Genomic DNA, 17,391 nt, shown 5'->3' on the forward strand with positions numbered 1-17,391 from the left:
ACTAATCTTATCATGAAAAGATTCTAGGCCTACTAGCACTTGTTGGAAGATCTAGCTCAAAGTCTTTCGGGGGCATTCTAGAAAAGGTGAGGACCAAGATTAGTAATTAAAAGATGAAGTTCTTTTCACAAGTTGGAAAGGAAGTTTTGCGTAAGCCTACTAGCTAGCACTTGTAGGAAGATCTCGCTCAAAGCCTTTCGGGGGCATTCTAGAAAAGGAACAAGATTAGTAATTGGAAGATGAAGTTCTTTTCACAAGCTGGAAATGAAGTTTTGCTTAGGCCCACTAGCTGGCACTTGTTGGAAGATCTCGCTTAAAGTCTTTTAGGGGCATTCTGGATAAGGTGAGATACAAGATTAGTAATTGGAAGATTGATGAAGTTCTTTTAACAAGCTGGAAATGAAGTTTTGCTTAAATCAATTATACAAACCCTTCCAAAGTTACTAGTGGGGCTATAGAAAATGAAAGAAAGATTAATTGGGCTAAATGGGATCAATTGGGAAAGGCAAAATCAATAGGAGGTCTAGGATTTAGAAATCTTGAAAATTTTAACATTATAATATTGACAAAGCAATGCTGGAGATTGTTGCAAACCCTAGACTCACTAGTAGCAACGAGTGCTTAAGCTTAAATACTTAACAAAGGTTGATTATTTTTTTTTAAGCAAAATTAAGCAGACACTCGTTTTATGTAGGGCTGTACAAGAACCCATAAAACTAACAGGGACCGACTCAGACTGGGCACTGGAGCTCGAAACCAGCCGAAACTGGTGTAAAACCGGTTGGCCAATGGTTGAATTTGGCCAAAACGATATCCAATGCTTTAGTCCTGGTTTGAGCATGGACCGAATCGCTGAACCGACAAATAGTTTAAGTGTTTTCTTTTTTAAAAATTATACATATATGAAACGACATTGTTTCACTTAACTTTTGAACTTAGTATTTGAAAAAAATATAAAGGAAATGGCGTCGTTTGGCTTAAAGCCAAACAGCGCAACATTTCACTCTAGGGTTTAAAGACCCACACCGCCCTTCTTCTTCCTCATTTCTCAACTCTCTCTCTCTCTCTCTCTCTCTCTCTCTCTCTCTCTCTCTCTCTCTCATCGCAACTTTCTCTGTCTCTCACCACGGTGTCATCACACGCAAGGCCACCTCCGTCGCCATTGACGAATTGATTAAAGTTGCGCCAAGATCAATGTCGACGATTTTCTCCCCCTTCACCAGCCAATTTTGGTCGAGATTTACAACTTTCCAAGATTTCGGTTGAGTTTTGATTGTGTCTTTTACACTTAACTTGGTTCTCAACTCTTTAGAGTTCAAAGTAGATTTAACATCTGCCAAGGATATAGTATCTCTACCATACAATATTGAGTTAACAAAATTGTCAAAAGAAACGGGCAACAAACACAACACAATTAAGGCTCGATCCTCTTCATTAAGTTTCATATCAGTATTCCTTAAATCCATAATAATTTTATTAAATTCGTCAAGATACTCAGATATAGATATACCTTCCTTCATTTTGGGAGTACACAACCATTGCTTTAAATATAAACAGTGGGTGATTGACTTCTCCATGTGCAAATCCTATAGCTTCTTCCAAAGTCCAGCGATTGTATCTTGATTAGTAACTTCTCATAAAACTCCATTTGAAAGAGATAATAAAATCGCATTATGTGCCTTATCTTCAGTTCTGCAAGATCTTCCTTATAGAAGACTTCCATTTCCATCACCTTGTCATCCAAAATCTTTGACAAGCCTTGTTATCGTAACAAAGCATGCATCTTGATGTGCCATAGATTGAAACTATTTTAACCATCATACTTTTCTACTTCAAACTTTACGGTAGCCATCCCTCAAAAGAAAAGAGTGCCCATAAACACTCTGATATCAGTTTGTTGTGACGAATGGAGATTTTAGGATGGCTAAGAAGTAGAGATTTAAGTGGTTCGACCTAAAGAATAGCTTATATCCACTCGCGAAGATGATCTCAAATAAATTCACTAATCACTAAATAAGAAGCTATACATGCATATGTCTACTGGTATTGCATGGTACGCATGTAGATGAAACAATGATCATGTTGTCGCTGTTTAATGGATAGATTTTGTTTGTCGTTGTATTTATTTGGCAGAACAATTTTAGTAAGCGTTGTCAATCGTTGGTTTTAATTAAGAAGCATAAATGAGTAAGGAGGGAGGGCGTTACTATTATGGCTTGCAAAGGAAATATCTAGATGAGAATGGCACTGTTAACTACAATAACATCCTGAATATACCCTTTCGGTATTAGAAAGGGTTTGCATTACTAAAGGTGCTTATTTCTTGAAAATTTTTGTTTGCAGGATTGAAAGATTTATCCCTTTTTATTAATATTTTTTTTTTATTCCTTGAATAGTGATAAAACTTGGACAACTATTACAGGTACGTCCAAGAACCAGAAAGGAAAGTCTGTGTAAGAGAAGAAACAGAGGAAAGGGAATGAAATTAAGAGAACTTCTTTTCTTGTTCTGTATTGATTATATGAATTAATCGAAATAGTACATACCATGTCTTTTATATGTTAGTAACTAAAATGTGCTAAAAATGTATCTCAAACTAGTTACAAATAACTTCTTCTAGTATCTTCTAATAACTTCTGAAATTGCTAACACTCTCCCTCAAGATGGAGTGTAAATGTCAATAACACCCGTCTTAAACAATAGATGATTAAATTGAGTAGCATCAAAAGGCTTGGTAAGGAGATCATTGAGTTTATGAGTACTATTAACATGTGAAGTCTTTATCACACCTGCTTGAAGCTTATCTCAAACCAAATGGCTGTCTATTTCAATATGCTTAATCCTCTCATGGAACACATGATTAGCTGCAATATGTAAAACTGCTTGATTGTCACAAAATAAAAGGGCAGCCTTAGGATGGTCAACATGTAAAGCTAATAGCACAACTAGCAACAAAGTAATCTCACGGGTTGTTAAAGCCATTGCACAATACTCAGCTTCAACTGATGATCTAGAGACAATATGTTGTTTTTTAGATTTCCGGAATATAAGAGCCTCACAAAGAAATACACAATAACCTGTGACAGATATTCTAGTATCTGGACATACTACCCAATCTGAGTCTACAAAGGCCTTGAGATGAAGATTAGACTAAGCTCGAAAAAACATACCCTGAGCAGGAGCAGATTTAAGGTATCTAAGTACCCTTTGTACTGCTTTCCAAATGTGGCTGTCTAGTTTTATCCATGAATTGACTAAGCACCTAAATTAAGTAAGCTAAATCTAGTCTTGTGATTGTCAAATAAATCAATCGACCTATAAGCCTTATATATGAAGGAAGGACCAGACAAAAGGGTGCCATCATCTTTGCTAAGTCGAAGGTTCTGCTACATAGGAAAGCTAAGAGGTTTAGATGCAAGATAGCCAGATTCTTCAAGAATGTCTAATGTATATTTCCTCTGATTTAATGCTATGCCTTTTGTTGTTCTGGCTACTCTAGGCCAAGAAAATACTTCAATTCACCAAGATCCTTAATCTAAAATTGCTAATCAAGAAAAGCCTTCAAATTCAGAATAGCTTGAAGGTTGTCTCCAACCATAATAATGTCATCTACATATACCAAAAGGGCAGTAAAAGAACTAGAAGAAGAGTATGTAAAAAGGGAGTGATTAGCTTGTGACTGAATGAAGCCATCAGCAAGCAAGGAAGAAGATAATTTAGAGAACCAATTTCTAGCTGCTACTATTGCCAAGAAACATCAAACTGTTACAAGTTTGGCTATTGGAGAAAATATTTCTTGAAAATCCAAGCCCTCAATTTGTGTATATCTTTTTGCAATCAACCTAGCCTTATACCTCTCAATACTGTCATCATATCTATAATTAATCTTATACAACCATTTACATCCTATGGGCTATTTACCATCAAGTAAAGAGGTTAGGGTCCAAGTATTGTTAGACTCCAAGGCTTTAATTTCAGCTGCCATAGCTTCACACCAACACTGATATTGGAAAGCTTGGGAAAAGGTTTTCAACTCAAAGTTGGATGAAACTGAAAAGACTAAAGCTTTGTAAGGAGAGGACAGTTTATCATAGGAAAGAAAAGAGGAAATGGAATAAAGGATGTTTAACATACCAGTATTTAGATTGCAAGAGGGATTGTTATCAACACCTGCACTTTTGGAAGGAGAAATGTTATGGCTGAGAGCAACCAACTTGCAATATTAATCTTGCAAATATGATGGAGGCTTGCGAACTCGAGAAGACTATCTAATGATAGGAGAATTTGAAGAAAACTTAATATTAGCATCGTAGTCAAAAATTGAGGAAGATTGAATGGTCTTATCTTCTTCAAAATCAAAGTTGGAATGAGAAGATGATACAGGATTGGAGTTTAAAGAAGAGGAAATATAAGGTAGAGAAGATGGAGGAAAGGATTCAGTTATGGAGCATGGCAAGACAATAGATTCAGGGGAAGGGGAAAGGTATTGAAAAGGGAATATAGTTTCATGAAAATCTACATCCCGTTAAATGAAAATTGACTGAGAATCAATGTCAAAGACTTTATACCCTTTTATTCCAAAGAGATATCCAAAAAATATGCATTTGGTGGCTCGTGGATCAAATTTATTTCTGTTTCTGGAAATTGTGGAGCCAAAACAAAGGCAACCAAACACTCTTAAGTGGGAATAAGAAGGACCAACCGAGAAAATGACTTCATAAGGGAATTTGTTGTCAATAAGAGATATTGGAGTTCAATTAATCAAATACGCTGCCGTTAGAATAAATTAACCCCAAAATCTTAGGGGAGGAAATGAATGGAATCTCAGTGATCATGCCACATTTAGAAAATGCATGTGCTATCTTGCAACCACACCATTTTGGTGTGGTGTTTTAACACAAGTTTTCTTATTTGAGCTATAGAATTTAGGCATGTTGAACTCAATTCCATTATTAGATCTTTGATATTTGATTCTGATATTGAATTGAGTTTCAATCCTTGAAAAGAAAGATTGAAGCAAATGTCAAGTTTGACCTTTGTTATTCATAAGATAAACCCAAGTACACTTGAAAAAATATCAACTATAATGAGAAAGAATCGAGAACCATCGGTAGGAGGAATGGAAAATGGTCCCCAAATGTCACAATGAATTATCTCAAAAGGATTGTGAGACATGCTTTGACTTAAGGAAAAAGGAAGTCTATGATGTTTGTAAAAGGATAAACTATACAAGGTGTAGTATTTGAAACTTTGATATCTAGTACAGATTTATTCAGTAGTAACAATCTAGAAGGAGACAAATGCCCTAATCTATAATGCCACAGATCAAAAAAAGGAGAAATAACAGAGACAACTTTAGAAGTTGAGGGAATGGAAGAACTGACAATCTTTGCCTCATTCTGAAAGTTTTGCAGAAGATAGTATAAGCCAGCTTGCTGCTCACCCATCCCAATCATTCTCCAAGTGTGTAGGTCCTGAATGACACAATAATTGGTGAAGAAAGTTAGACAACAAAATGAATCCTTGGCAAGTCGACTGGTGGAGATAAGGTTGAATGAAAAAGAAAGAACACAAAGAGAGTCTGAAATATGCACAGTCCCTATATTAGTGACATGTGAGAGATTTCCATTAGGAAGCTTTACTTGATGATTGACTACTAAGGAAATTGAAGGAAAAATAGAAAGGGAACTAACCATATGGTCAGTTGCTCTACCATCTATTATCCATTGTGTTTGGTTTGAAGAGATGTTTTTTTATCAATGAATGATTAAAAGCAAAAGAATTAAAGGAGATACCTGTTCAAGCCACTAATGCAATACCTGACATGCAACGTACAGTGATATATGCAAAACCAGCAGCGGGCATGAAACTTGCTCCAACAACACCTACATTACAAAATGCAGGACATGCAGCATGCACTATACAGCATGTGGTGCGCTGACAGCACACAATGCCAACTCTGTCCACAATATTCTGCAGCAGCCAATAGCCAAAGCATCCTCCAGAATATTCTCCAATCATCCCTTATAACTGTAGTAGCACTTTTGTTCTATTAGCTGTAATTTTTCTCCTGTAAAGAATTCTTTGTATTGATTTCATTAGTACAAATACAGAGGCACTGCCTCATTGTAAAGATGAAGGAAATCAATATACAAGAAAATTTTGTTTCTAGCAATACCTGACATATTTGTATGGGATTGGATATTTGAAATGGGTGTTGGCAATAACCCAACTTGATTTGCTGTTTTTTGCAACAAAACAACTTGGTTAGCTGCAGGTTCAAAATCTGATGAAGATTGGAGTAAAGCCAGTAGGTGTCGACACTATTCTTGTAAAGCCAAAATTTGAGAGGAATCAAATGCTCCTTGACTATTCTAATCAATACTCACTTGATTCACTACACAAGTGACAAATGATTTGTTCTTGTTGGACTTCCAACCCGGCGGATAGTAATGAATTTTATAACATTTGTCAATAGTATGACCTACATATCCACAATGACTACAGATCACTTTGTCCTTTTGCACTGGTTGTTGTGCTCTTCCACTGCCTTTTAAATAGGAATTACTAGTGCTAGTATTGGAAACCTAAGTAGTAGAAGTACTCATATGTTGTGTGTTGACATTGGAGAGACCTATTTGTTTTTCTTCTTGCAAAATCAGTGAGAACACCTTATTAATGGAGGGAAAAGGGTCCATTAACAAGATATGACCCCTTATATGCAAATAAGAGTTATGTAGTCCCATCAAAAATTGCATTACATACGGTTCCTCATGATCTTCCATTAATGTCTTCATAGATGTACATCCACATGACGGTATTGGCTTAAAACTCAACAATTCATCCCAAAGACTATTGAATTCTATAAAATAATCAAGAACATGATTATTTTCTTGATTATGCACAGAAAGAGCTTTTAGAAGTTGAAAAAACCTAGGTCGATTACTTTGAGAAAATATTTCATATAAATTTTTCCATACATCAACCGTAGTTGTCATGTACAAAATACTGGAAGCTATCTTCTTAGAAAGGGAGTTTGCAAGCCAAGAAAGTACCATATCATTGCACATAATCCATGCATTTACCAACGGATCATCATCATTTGGTGCTTTTTTAATGCTCCTGTTACGAATTTGGCACTAAGAGCTATCGACATCGAGTGCCTAATGAAAATTTCTCCAACAAGTTCTTGCGACACGAGCATTGTCCCTGGATTTTCTCCATAGTGAAGAAAATAAGGACTAGTCGGATCATCATACTCGGAAGAAAGAAACGAAGTCACCATAACGAAAGAGAAGAAAGATTTTCATGAAAGAAGAAAAGGAGAAATCTGCAGATTCATCAGTCGCAGAAGATTCCGCTCTAATATCATGATAAAACTTGGAAAACCATTACAGCTATGTCTAACAAGAACCAGAAAAGAAAGTCTGTGTAAGAGACGAAACAGAGAAAAGGGAAAGTGAAATTGAAAGAACTTATTTTCTTGTTATGTGTTGATTGTCTGAATTAACAAAAATGGTACAAGCTCGTCTTTTATATGTAAGTGACTAACACGTGCTACAAATGTACCACAAACTAGTTACAGAATAACTGCCTCTACTATTTTCTAGTAGCTTTTGAAATTGCTAACAAATAGTAAGGGTGGGTAGCGGGCCCCGAAACCCACTGCCCCGCCCCCGCATAGGGCTGGGCGGGGTGTCCGCATCGTTAGGGCCGGGGCGGGACCCCCCGGCCCGTATGGCCCCCCCAGCAGAGGCGGGGGACGAAAACAGACTCCCTCCGGTCCGTTTTTCCCTCACCCCGCACCAGTTATATATATATAATATATTATATTATATATATAATAACCGGATACTTATATGAAACGGTGATGTTTTGTAGTTGATAAAACGGCGCTGTTTCATTTTAGGGGTTTTATTATTAACCCACTAAATGAAATGGTACCGTTTTGTCCACTACAAAACGGCGCTGTTTCATTAATTTGATAACCCTAACACCCCACCCCATCCCCTCCCCTCCCCTCCCGAGTCTCCCTTCGGCCTTTGCAGTTCGCACGAAACCCACTCCCGTCGACGCCCACGTGTTCCCTCCTCCCTCTCGCAACTAGTCCGTCCATTGCACACCGTATTCCCTCCTCCCTCTCTCTCGCACGACGCACGCCGTACGGTAAATTTTCTCCTTCTCTTTTAATTTTCTCTATTGATTTTTTTTATTATTATTTTATTTTGAGTTTTGATCAGAGATTGGAGGAAGGATGAGGTTGAATCGGAGATGGAGGATGGGATTTGTGAATTGTGTGTTGTAGATTCGTGTGATTGTGTGATTGTTTCGGATTGGTATTGTTTTGGATTCATTGGATTGTTTTTTTTTTTTTTTTTTGTAAATTTCATTGAAACCTAAATTGATTGAAACCCCTAAATCAATTTAGGGGTTAGGGTTTCGGATTGAGACCCTAAATTAAATTAAGGTTCTAATCCGAAATCCCAATTTGATTTAAGGGTTTCATTGATTGAAACCCCTAAATTAACTATTAAAACCCCTAAATTAAACAGCACGTATTGCTTGATTAGTTAATCCAAAGCCCACAAATTTTGATTTTATTTTATTTTATTTAAAGAAAGTATAGTAATTCAAATTTTATTAACCATAAAAAATAGTTAATAAATGTTGTTTTCCACATTAGATGTTTTTTTTTTTAATCTCTGATCATATTTGCTATATAATACATTCTAAATAGTTGCATTAAGGTGATTAACACATAAAGCCAGATAAAATGTACCATATCGATATAAGTGAAGATGATAAACTTTAAAATAAATTCAAAATTATATATATATATATATATATGCAAATATGTTGATATATATATATATAAAAATGAAAATAACGAACTCTTGAGATATGTTGATATATATATATAAGTGAAAAGAACGAACTCTTGAGTTGGATGGATATATATATAGATGGATTCAATATTAAAATAGTCTCTTTGGTTTGGTTTTAAGATAAATTACTCCCTAATTTTTAAAAATAAAATTTTTTATCCTTAAATTCTCAATTTCTATCGTTTCGTTATAAATTCTCAATTTCGGATTGAAATCCCCAAATTGAATTAGGGGTTTCAATCAATGAAACCCCTAATTTGATTTAGGGTTTCGGATTTGAACCTCAATTAGGGGTTCCAATCCGAAACCCTAATTTTTATAGGGTTTCATTGATTGAAACCTCCAAATCCCAAATTCAAAAAATTGGTAATCAACGAAAACAAATATGAAAGTAACGTTTTATATTTATGTATGTGAGTGTCGGAAGTGTCAATATGGCCCAGATTTTTCTATTCCCAAAAAATAAAAATAAAAATAGATCTCATTGATATTAAAAAATAATTTGAATTTTATATATTTTTTTAAAATAAGGTCTACTTTTTTTTTTATAAAAACATGTACGAGACTTATCTATTTAGAAGTTATACAAATCATTTCTCTACCTCTAATTATTCCGATTTGCATCTTTTGGTAACATAAATATAAATGTTAATTTAAGTATAAATGTTGATTTCACAAAATATTAGAATAAGTATTTGAGTTTGAATCGTGACATTACGTTAAAATAAAATAACAAAAATTGACATAATATTTATTTATGACAAAAGAGTAGTAAGAATTAAAGATCATAATCAAGAGAAAATCACTAATTTTTATAGGTTATTAATTAAAAATAATACATGCATGAATTGAGACGTTTGGTGTCTGCCTCCATATAAAGTAAGTGAGTGAATATTCATTTGTGTAATCATGAAAAATAATATTAAGGGTTTCAATCAATGAGGGGCCTAATTTGATTGTCGAGTTTTGGATTTGGGGTTCCAATCCGAAACCCAATTATTTTTTTGATGTATTTGGTTTTGTATGCAGTTTGCCATGATTGTGTTGGATTGCACTTTGAATTTTTTTTTTTTTTTTTTTTTGTTGGAGAATCAGGAATGTCTTCGGATTTCAGTGATAGCTCGCCTTCCCCAGCCAACACCCCTACCCCAGAAACTAACCCTACTTCTACCCCTATAACGAGTACACATTGCCCTGCTCTGAAGCCCACACAGGGCAAGAAACCTGTATCCATAGTTTGACAAAACTTTACCAAACTAGAGGGTGGTGACCCTAACAACCCACAAGCTAAATGTAATCACTGTGGAAAAATGTATGGATATCACTATAAGAAACATGGTACATCCCAGCTGAAGGTCCATCTAGAGGAACAATGCAAGAAGAGTCCAATTTTAAAATCTTTAGTAGAGAAGGGTCAATCTAGACTAGATTTTAAAATGGCGGATGGGAGTAGTGGGGCCGGGGGGCCAACATTGAAGGGGTATACGAAGTATAACCTCGATGAGTGTAGAAGGAAGTTAGCTCGTATGATTGTCATGGAGGAGCTGCCTTTTCAGTTTGTGGAGGGTAAAGGGTTCCAAAAATTTGTCCAAAAGTTAGAACCGAAATTTGCACTTCCTTCTCGTCACATTGTGGCAAAGGATATTAAGAAGATGTACCTCCGTGATAAAGATGTTTTGAGGGGCCAATTGGCGGGTTTGGTAGTTTGCCTCACTACTGATACTTGGACTTCTATCCAAAATATAAATTACATGTTATTGACTGTGCATTTTATTGATGCTGATTGGGTTCTGCCTAAAAAGATTATTAAATTTTGTCAAATAACTGATCATAAGGGTGAGACGATTGGGAAGGCCTTGGAGGCCGGAATAAATGAGTGGGGGTTGGAAAAGGTTTTGTCTGTGTCAGTTGATAATGCGTCATCTAATGATGTCGCATTGGGATATCTAAAGAATTATCTTAAAAATACAAATAAGACATTCTTGGGTGGTGAATACTTGCATGTTAAATGTGCTGCATATATTTTGAATTTAATTGTAACTGAGGGGTTGAAAGATGTAGATGACTCGGTTGCACAAGTTAGAATGGCTGTGAAATGGGTGAGGTCTTCTCCTTCTAAATTGGAGAAATTCAAAGTTGCTGCAAAGGTTGCGGACATAACATCGAAGAAGGGTCTTTGTACTGATGTTCCTACCAGATGGAACTCAACCTTCTTGATGTTGGTGGCGGCCCAAGAATATAAGGCAACCTTTCAATTATTTGGTGATGAAGACATCAAATATGTCAAATACTTTGATGAGTATGGAGGATCACGAAAGCCTAATGATGATGATTGGGTGGTAGTTTCTACTTTCGTTAATTTTCTTGGATTATTTTATGATGTCATATTGAATATATCTGATTCTTTGTACCCTACATCCCATGGGTTTTGTCAACAAATATGTAGGGTAAAAGAAGAATTAGAAGATATGCGTAGGGATTCCAATGAAAGGATGAGGGGGATGGTAGTGACCATGATGCTAAAATATGACAAATATTGGGGAGATTTGACTAGAATGAATATTTTCTTATATGTGGCTGTTATTCTTGATCCCCGTCTGAAAGTTTCAGGCTTGTTATATGGGTTGGGACTTGTTCACGATCGGGTATGGACTGAAATTATTGGTGAATTGGCCCGAGATACCCTGAAAAAATTGTATGACGAGTTTATGACAATTAAGGGTGGTACTACATCGAAGACACATACACCAATCCCAACACCTTCTACAGACACCGTGACCAGGCCTCTTACAAAGAAACGCAGAATGCTGTGGACTAAGACCCTCGCACAGAATCCCACACTAGTCCATCAATCTACGGAGGTCGTTTATGAATTTGACAACTATTTGTCAGCGAATATGGTCCAAGATGATGATGATCATTTCGATATATTAGGATGGTAGAAGAATGCCTCAAATAAATATCCCATCATTTCTGAGATTGCCCACTATATTTTGGCCATTTCTATTGGCAACGTTACCTCAGAGTCAGCCTTTAATACCGGAAGTCGTATATTGGATCCTTTCCGTAGTTCATTGTCTCCTACAATTGTAAAGGCATTGATATGCACACAGAGTTGGACGATAGGAAAGGATATTCATGTTCCGGATATTTTAAATTTTAAGGAGACCGATGAGGGTGGTGATCAGTCTGGATTTGGACCACCTAGTAATTGTTTTTTATTTTATTATTTTAATTTATTTATATTTATTTCCATTTCATCGTTATTAATTTTAATATTAATTTTTGTAGTAACACATGAGACGTCTAGCACCTCTGCAACATAAAAATGTGTTCAAGCCCAGGCCGCCCCAACTGTCACACCTCTTGACTCAAAGACAAGCTACAGCTGACAAACCTCTTTAGAATATTCAATTTTTAATTATTTGTTCAAATTTTGTATTCAATAATTTGTAATATTGATACAATGTCCCTTGGACACTTTTATGTTTGTAATTTTGTAATTGTTTAGCCTTTCAATTTTGTAATAGCTTAGTTATTATTATTAGTTTATTACGTATTAGACTCTTAGACTAGTAACTTTTATTAGCCATAAAATCAATTACCATTTATAATATTTTTTTTTAATTTGATTTTTAAATTTTTTTTTCCTTTTTACCTATAATTTTATGGGCTGAAAAATGAAAATGGTCTTCAAGCTTTTTTATGTAAAAAATACATACTTGTGGGCCATTTTGGCCCATTGCTGAGGTTTCTAGACCATTTTCGGCCCAAAAAATGCTCCTAGGCCCAAGGCCCAGAAGGGGGGTGTGGGGGGCGGACGGATTGCCCCCACCCCGTACCCCATCATGCTAGACGAGGCACCCCGCCCCCGCACACCGAGGGCGGGGGACGGGGGAGATTTTCCCCATTCGCCCCATACGGGGCCGGGGGGGTCTACCCCGCACCGTATGGTGCAGGTAGCACCCCTAACAAATAGTGCCGGGAGACGAATGGTATATATGCCTGCCGTAGTCAGTTGAGATTAGGAGCTACATAATTGGCTTGACAGCCATAGGTAGTAGACAGTCAACAACCACAACTAGCGATCGCTGCCTACCTGCCTTTAGAGCACTAGTAGTTGACTTAACAAAGTTAAATTTTAGCCAAAAAATAACCAAAGTACAACAATAAGCTCAATAAATGAATAGTAAATTTAACCATCAACTATATAGCTGGCCAAATTTATTGAGTAGAAGGGACTGGTCAAATATTATTTTTAGATTAAAAAATTCACTTCCCGCTGCCTACTTCTCTCTAGGGCAAAAAGAAAAAGCTGAAGAAAAATCCACGATGTTCTCTTCCTTTCCTCTCCCTCACTGAAGAAAAAGTTAAAGAAAAACCCACGGAAGAAAAAGCTGAACAAAACCCACACACCGAACTCCAACGCCATCATCTCCCACCATTGCACCGAACAACAACGCCGTCAACTCCAGCCATCACCACCGTAAGCCATCAACTCTCCCCTCTCTGTATTTTCTTTGATGTTTCAATTCTACGCACACACTCCTCTCTCTCTCTCTCTGTCTCTCTCTCTCTCTACTTCTTCGTCCTTTGAATTCTCTCTTTCCTCCTTGCAAATCAAAAGGGCAGCTTTGTTAAATATTCTTTAGGTATTCTTTGGCTTCTCTGCTCTTATGTAAATTCTGTTATGCCCAAACTCTATTGTTTATTAGTTGTAAGTGAATTAATCTTGTCGTCTTGTTTTGATACATAAGTTGCCGTCTTGCCGTCTTGTTTTTGGGGTGGGGTTAAATGTTCCTTGAGTTAGGATGAGCTTCCATTTACCAAAAAAAAAAAATCCTAAAAAAATTAGGATAAGCTTCCAATGATTTTGTAATTGTTCCTCATAAGTTGCCATTCTTGGATTTGGTGATATGGGCACCCAAGTTTTCTAGATAGTTGGTGGAATGTTAATATGTTATTCAAATCATGAAGCGACATTTTTTTGTAGCAAATTACGGGAATTTTGGCTGCTTGTATTTGGGTTTGGGTTGTATCGTATATAGTTTCCTTGAATAAAGTTCGTCTGGTTTTGACAGAATGCCCAATAACTGTTTGATAGAATGCCCCATACAATTGTTTAATAGTTGATTTTTTGTCCTACATATTTTGCATGCCTCGGTATAATATGGGATTTTGCATTACAATCCCCATCTATAATTGTCTTAATATCATTCAAGTGTGATGGATGATATCTAGTTCTTTGTCCCACATCTCTTGTTAAGAATAGATCCATCTACTCACCGTGATGCCTACTTCACAAATCTTCTAAATAATAATGATGAGTGCCACAAATTCACAAGAACTCTCTCCACTCCGAGTTGAGGTTATTGAAGTTGAATCAAGTGGACGAAAAACACAACGAGATAATAATTTTAGTAATGAGAAAGATTTGTTGCATGTGGAGGGATGGCTTGAAACTTCCATAGATGCAATACAAGGAAAAGAGAAAAAGCATATGATGTTATGGAAAAAAATTCATAAATATTTTAAGGAAAACAAGAAATTCGACTCTATACGTAACTACACATCTCTAATGAATTGATGGTCGACGATTCAACAAGTTACAAATAAGTTTTGTGGTTACTTGGCCCAAGTCGAAAGAATGCATCCAAGTGGGTTTAACGAGCAAGACAATGTATGTTTCGCACCTTTTAAGCTTATTTTTTCAACATGCTACTTATTTTGCACCTTGTCAGCTTATTTTTTAACATGCTATTTTTTTCTTTTTTAACATCCTACTTATTTAGAACCATGGTGCTTTATTTATGTACATTGGCAAGGCAAAGGTCATGTTCCTAGAGTTAGAGAATTAGTCTTTTAACTTTAATCATTGTTGGAGAGTGTTAAGATTCCATCCAAAGTGAGTGGAATATATGGAAATAGTGAAGCCAAAGAAGAAACCAAATTCGAATGATTCGACACCAAATTCAATAAATCTAGGCGAAGATGAGGATTTTCATGTTGCATTTTCGAATTTGGAACAATCAATAGGTTGTAAAGCAAAAAAAGAGAAAAGAAAAAGAAAAGAAATGACGAACTCTGATTCTCTCGTGGTACTAAATGAGATGGCAGAAATTAGAAAGAGTAAACTCGTGCTTATGCAAGAAACACGTAATCATGACAATAAAATATTGTGTCTTAGGCAAGACGAAGTGCGTATGCAAAAAGAGAATGTGCTACTTAAACAAGTGAAAGCATGGAATGAAGAAAACAAAGAAGATAAAAGAATTATGACGTTAAATACAAGTACCATGCCTCCAATGCTACAATAATATTATCTTCAACGACAAATAGAAATACTTGCAAGTCATGCTGGGAAAAACTAGTTTTAGTGTAATTTTATGGAGTAATGTTATATTTATGTTTGTTGGATTAATCACTTCAGATTGACTATTATGGAGTAATTTTTATAGTACCATAAACTTTGTTGCAACCATAAATTTAATACTACTATAAATTTAATACAACCATAAACTTTAATGCAACTATAAACTTTAATACTACCATAAACTTAATGCAACTATGTCTTATGCGGGACTATATTCTTTCCATAAGTGCTCGACGAGATCTCTTTGGAGTTGAGAATGGATTCTCATATCCCTAAGAGTGTGATGGCGTTGAATGAACTCGCTAATTTCATGTATAGGGCCAGTTGACACTGGATCATATGTAGTTTCTGCCAACTATTCATATTCGAACTCTTCTTCTCCATTGTCAATCCGTTCATTTTCAATGATCATATTATGTAAAATTATGCATGCCATCATAATTTTATCGAGTGTTTCAATGTGAAAAAATCGTGCAGATCCACGAATTATAGCAAATCGTGTTTGAAGCATACCAAAAGCACGCTCCACATCTTTCCTTGCGAGCTCTTAGGCTACAACAAAATATTTTTTCTTGTTTTCTTGTGGAGCTGAGATATTTTTAGCAAATGTTGCCTATTGCGGATAAATGACATCAGCAAGATAGTACCTCATTGCATAGTTATGACCATTAATAGTGTAATTAACAATCGGAGTACGCTCTTGAGCAAAGTCAGAAAATATAAATGATTTATCAAACACATTCATATCATTATGAGATCTTGGCAATCCAAAAAAAGCAGGCCAAATCCATAGATTGTAAGAAACCACTGTTTCTAAAATAATTGTTAGTTCGTGGATATGACCAAAATACATACCATGCCAAGCAGTTGGGCAGTTCTTCCACTTCTGGTGCATGCAATCGATACTCCCTAACATACTTGGAAATCCACGTTTCTCACCAATTGCGAATAATCTAACAATGTCATCATTGTTAGGTTTTCTTAAGTACTCTTCAGAAAAAAATTAAAACAACTACTTTGATAAACATTTTTAGGCTTCTTAATACGTTTGTCTCTCCAATCTTCAAATATTCATCCATAAAATCAGTCGTGACACTATATGCAAGCATCCTTAGAGCAACTGTTATTTTTTAAAGGGAAGAAAAACCAAGTCTTCCAGAATTGTCTTGTCTTTTGACAAAATAAGGTTCATGAACTTCTACTGCAGCTTGGATACGAAGAAATAGAGAATGACTCATCCGAAATCTCCTTTAAAAATATTTGTGAGGATAAATTAGATGATTAGCAAAATAGTCGCGAAATAGATTTTGGTGAACTTGCAATCGATCGCGCATTATGAATCTACGTGCTTTTTCAGAAGAACCACGTGAACTTGATCCTTCTTCTTCCAACGCAAGTTATCTTGCTATCTCAAATTTTTCATCAGAATCTAAATCGATAAGTGTCATTTTGTGAAAAAGCGAACGATCCATTGAGAGAAAATGAAAAGAAAATGTTTCAAAGAGATACTTGAATTGAAGTGAATGAAATTATTGAGAAAATGTTATGTTTTATAGTGAAAGTATATAACCGTTGGAGAATTATAGCCGTTAAAAAATATAACCGTTTGTAAAATATAGCCATTGGAAAAATATAGCCGTTAAAAAAAATATACATTGGAGAAATATAGCTGTTAAAAATATAGCAGTTGGAAAAAATAAGACTAAAAACACATATCCAACTCATATGATATGACCATTGGAAAAATATGACCGTTGAAAAAATATAACCATCAACTTTAATATAATAATAATATAACCATAAATTTTAATACAACAATAATACAATTATAAACTTTAATACGACAATAATACAACTATAAACTTTAATGCGACAATAATACAACTATAAACTTTAATACAACAATAATATAACTATAAATTTTAATACAACAATAATATAACTATAAATTTTAATACAACAATAATATAACTATAAATTTTAATATAACAATAAACTTTAATGCAACCATAATATTTAATATAAGCATATTCAAATTACAATTAGAATTAAAATAATAAAAAGTTTAAAATCAATATTTTAATAGAATGGTGAAATATTTGTTGAACCTATTATTTGGTATTATAAAATGTA

The 17,391-nt window shown here is 35.2% G+C and overlaps 1 long non-coding RNA gene across 2 annotated transcripts; it reads right to left on the reverse strand.

Moving 5' to 3' along the window:
• Nucleotides 1–5,011: 5,011 nt before the first annotated feature.
• LOC122318587 lies at nucleotides 5,012–7,493 on the reverse strand. Of its 2 annotated transcripts, XR_006244881.1 has the most exons (4): nucleotides 7,056–7,493; nucleotides 6,179–6,241; nucleotides 5,820–6,070; nucleotides 5,012–5,474 (listed from the first exon to the last, which is right to left on the reverse strand). It is a non-coding gene; the product is annotated as an uncharacterized LOC122318587 (long non-coding RNA). The 2 variants fall into 2 exon arrangements; XR_006244880.1 differs by having other exon boundaries at nucleotides 5,012–6,070.
• Between the last annotated feature and the right edge of the window lie 9,898 nt (nucleotides 7,494–17,391).

This window comes from Carya illinoinensis, chromosome 1 (genome assembly GCF_018687715.1).
Source record: "Carya illinoinensis cultivar Pawnee chromosome 1, C.illinoinensisPawnee_v1, whole genome shotgun sequence".
Lineage (NCBI taxonomy): Eukaryota > Viridiplantae > Streptophyta > Magnoliopsida > Fagales > Juglandaceae > Carya > Carya illinoinensis.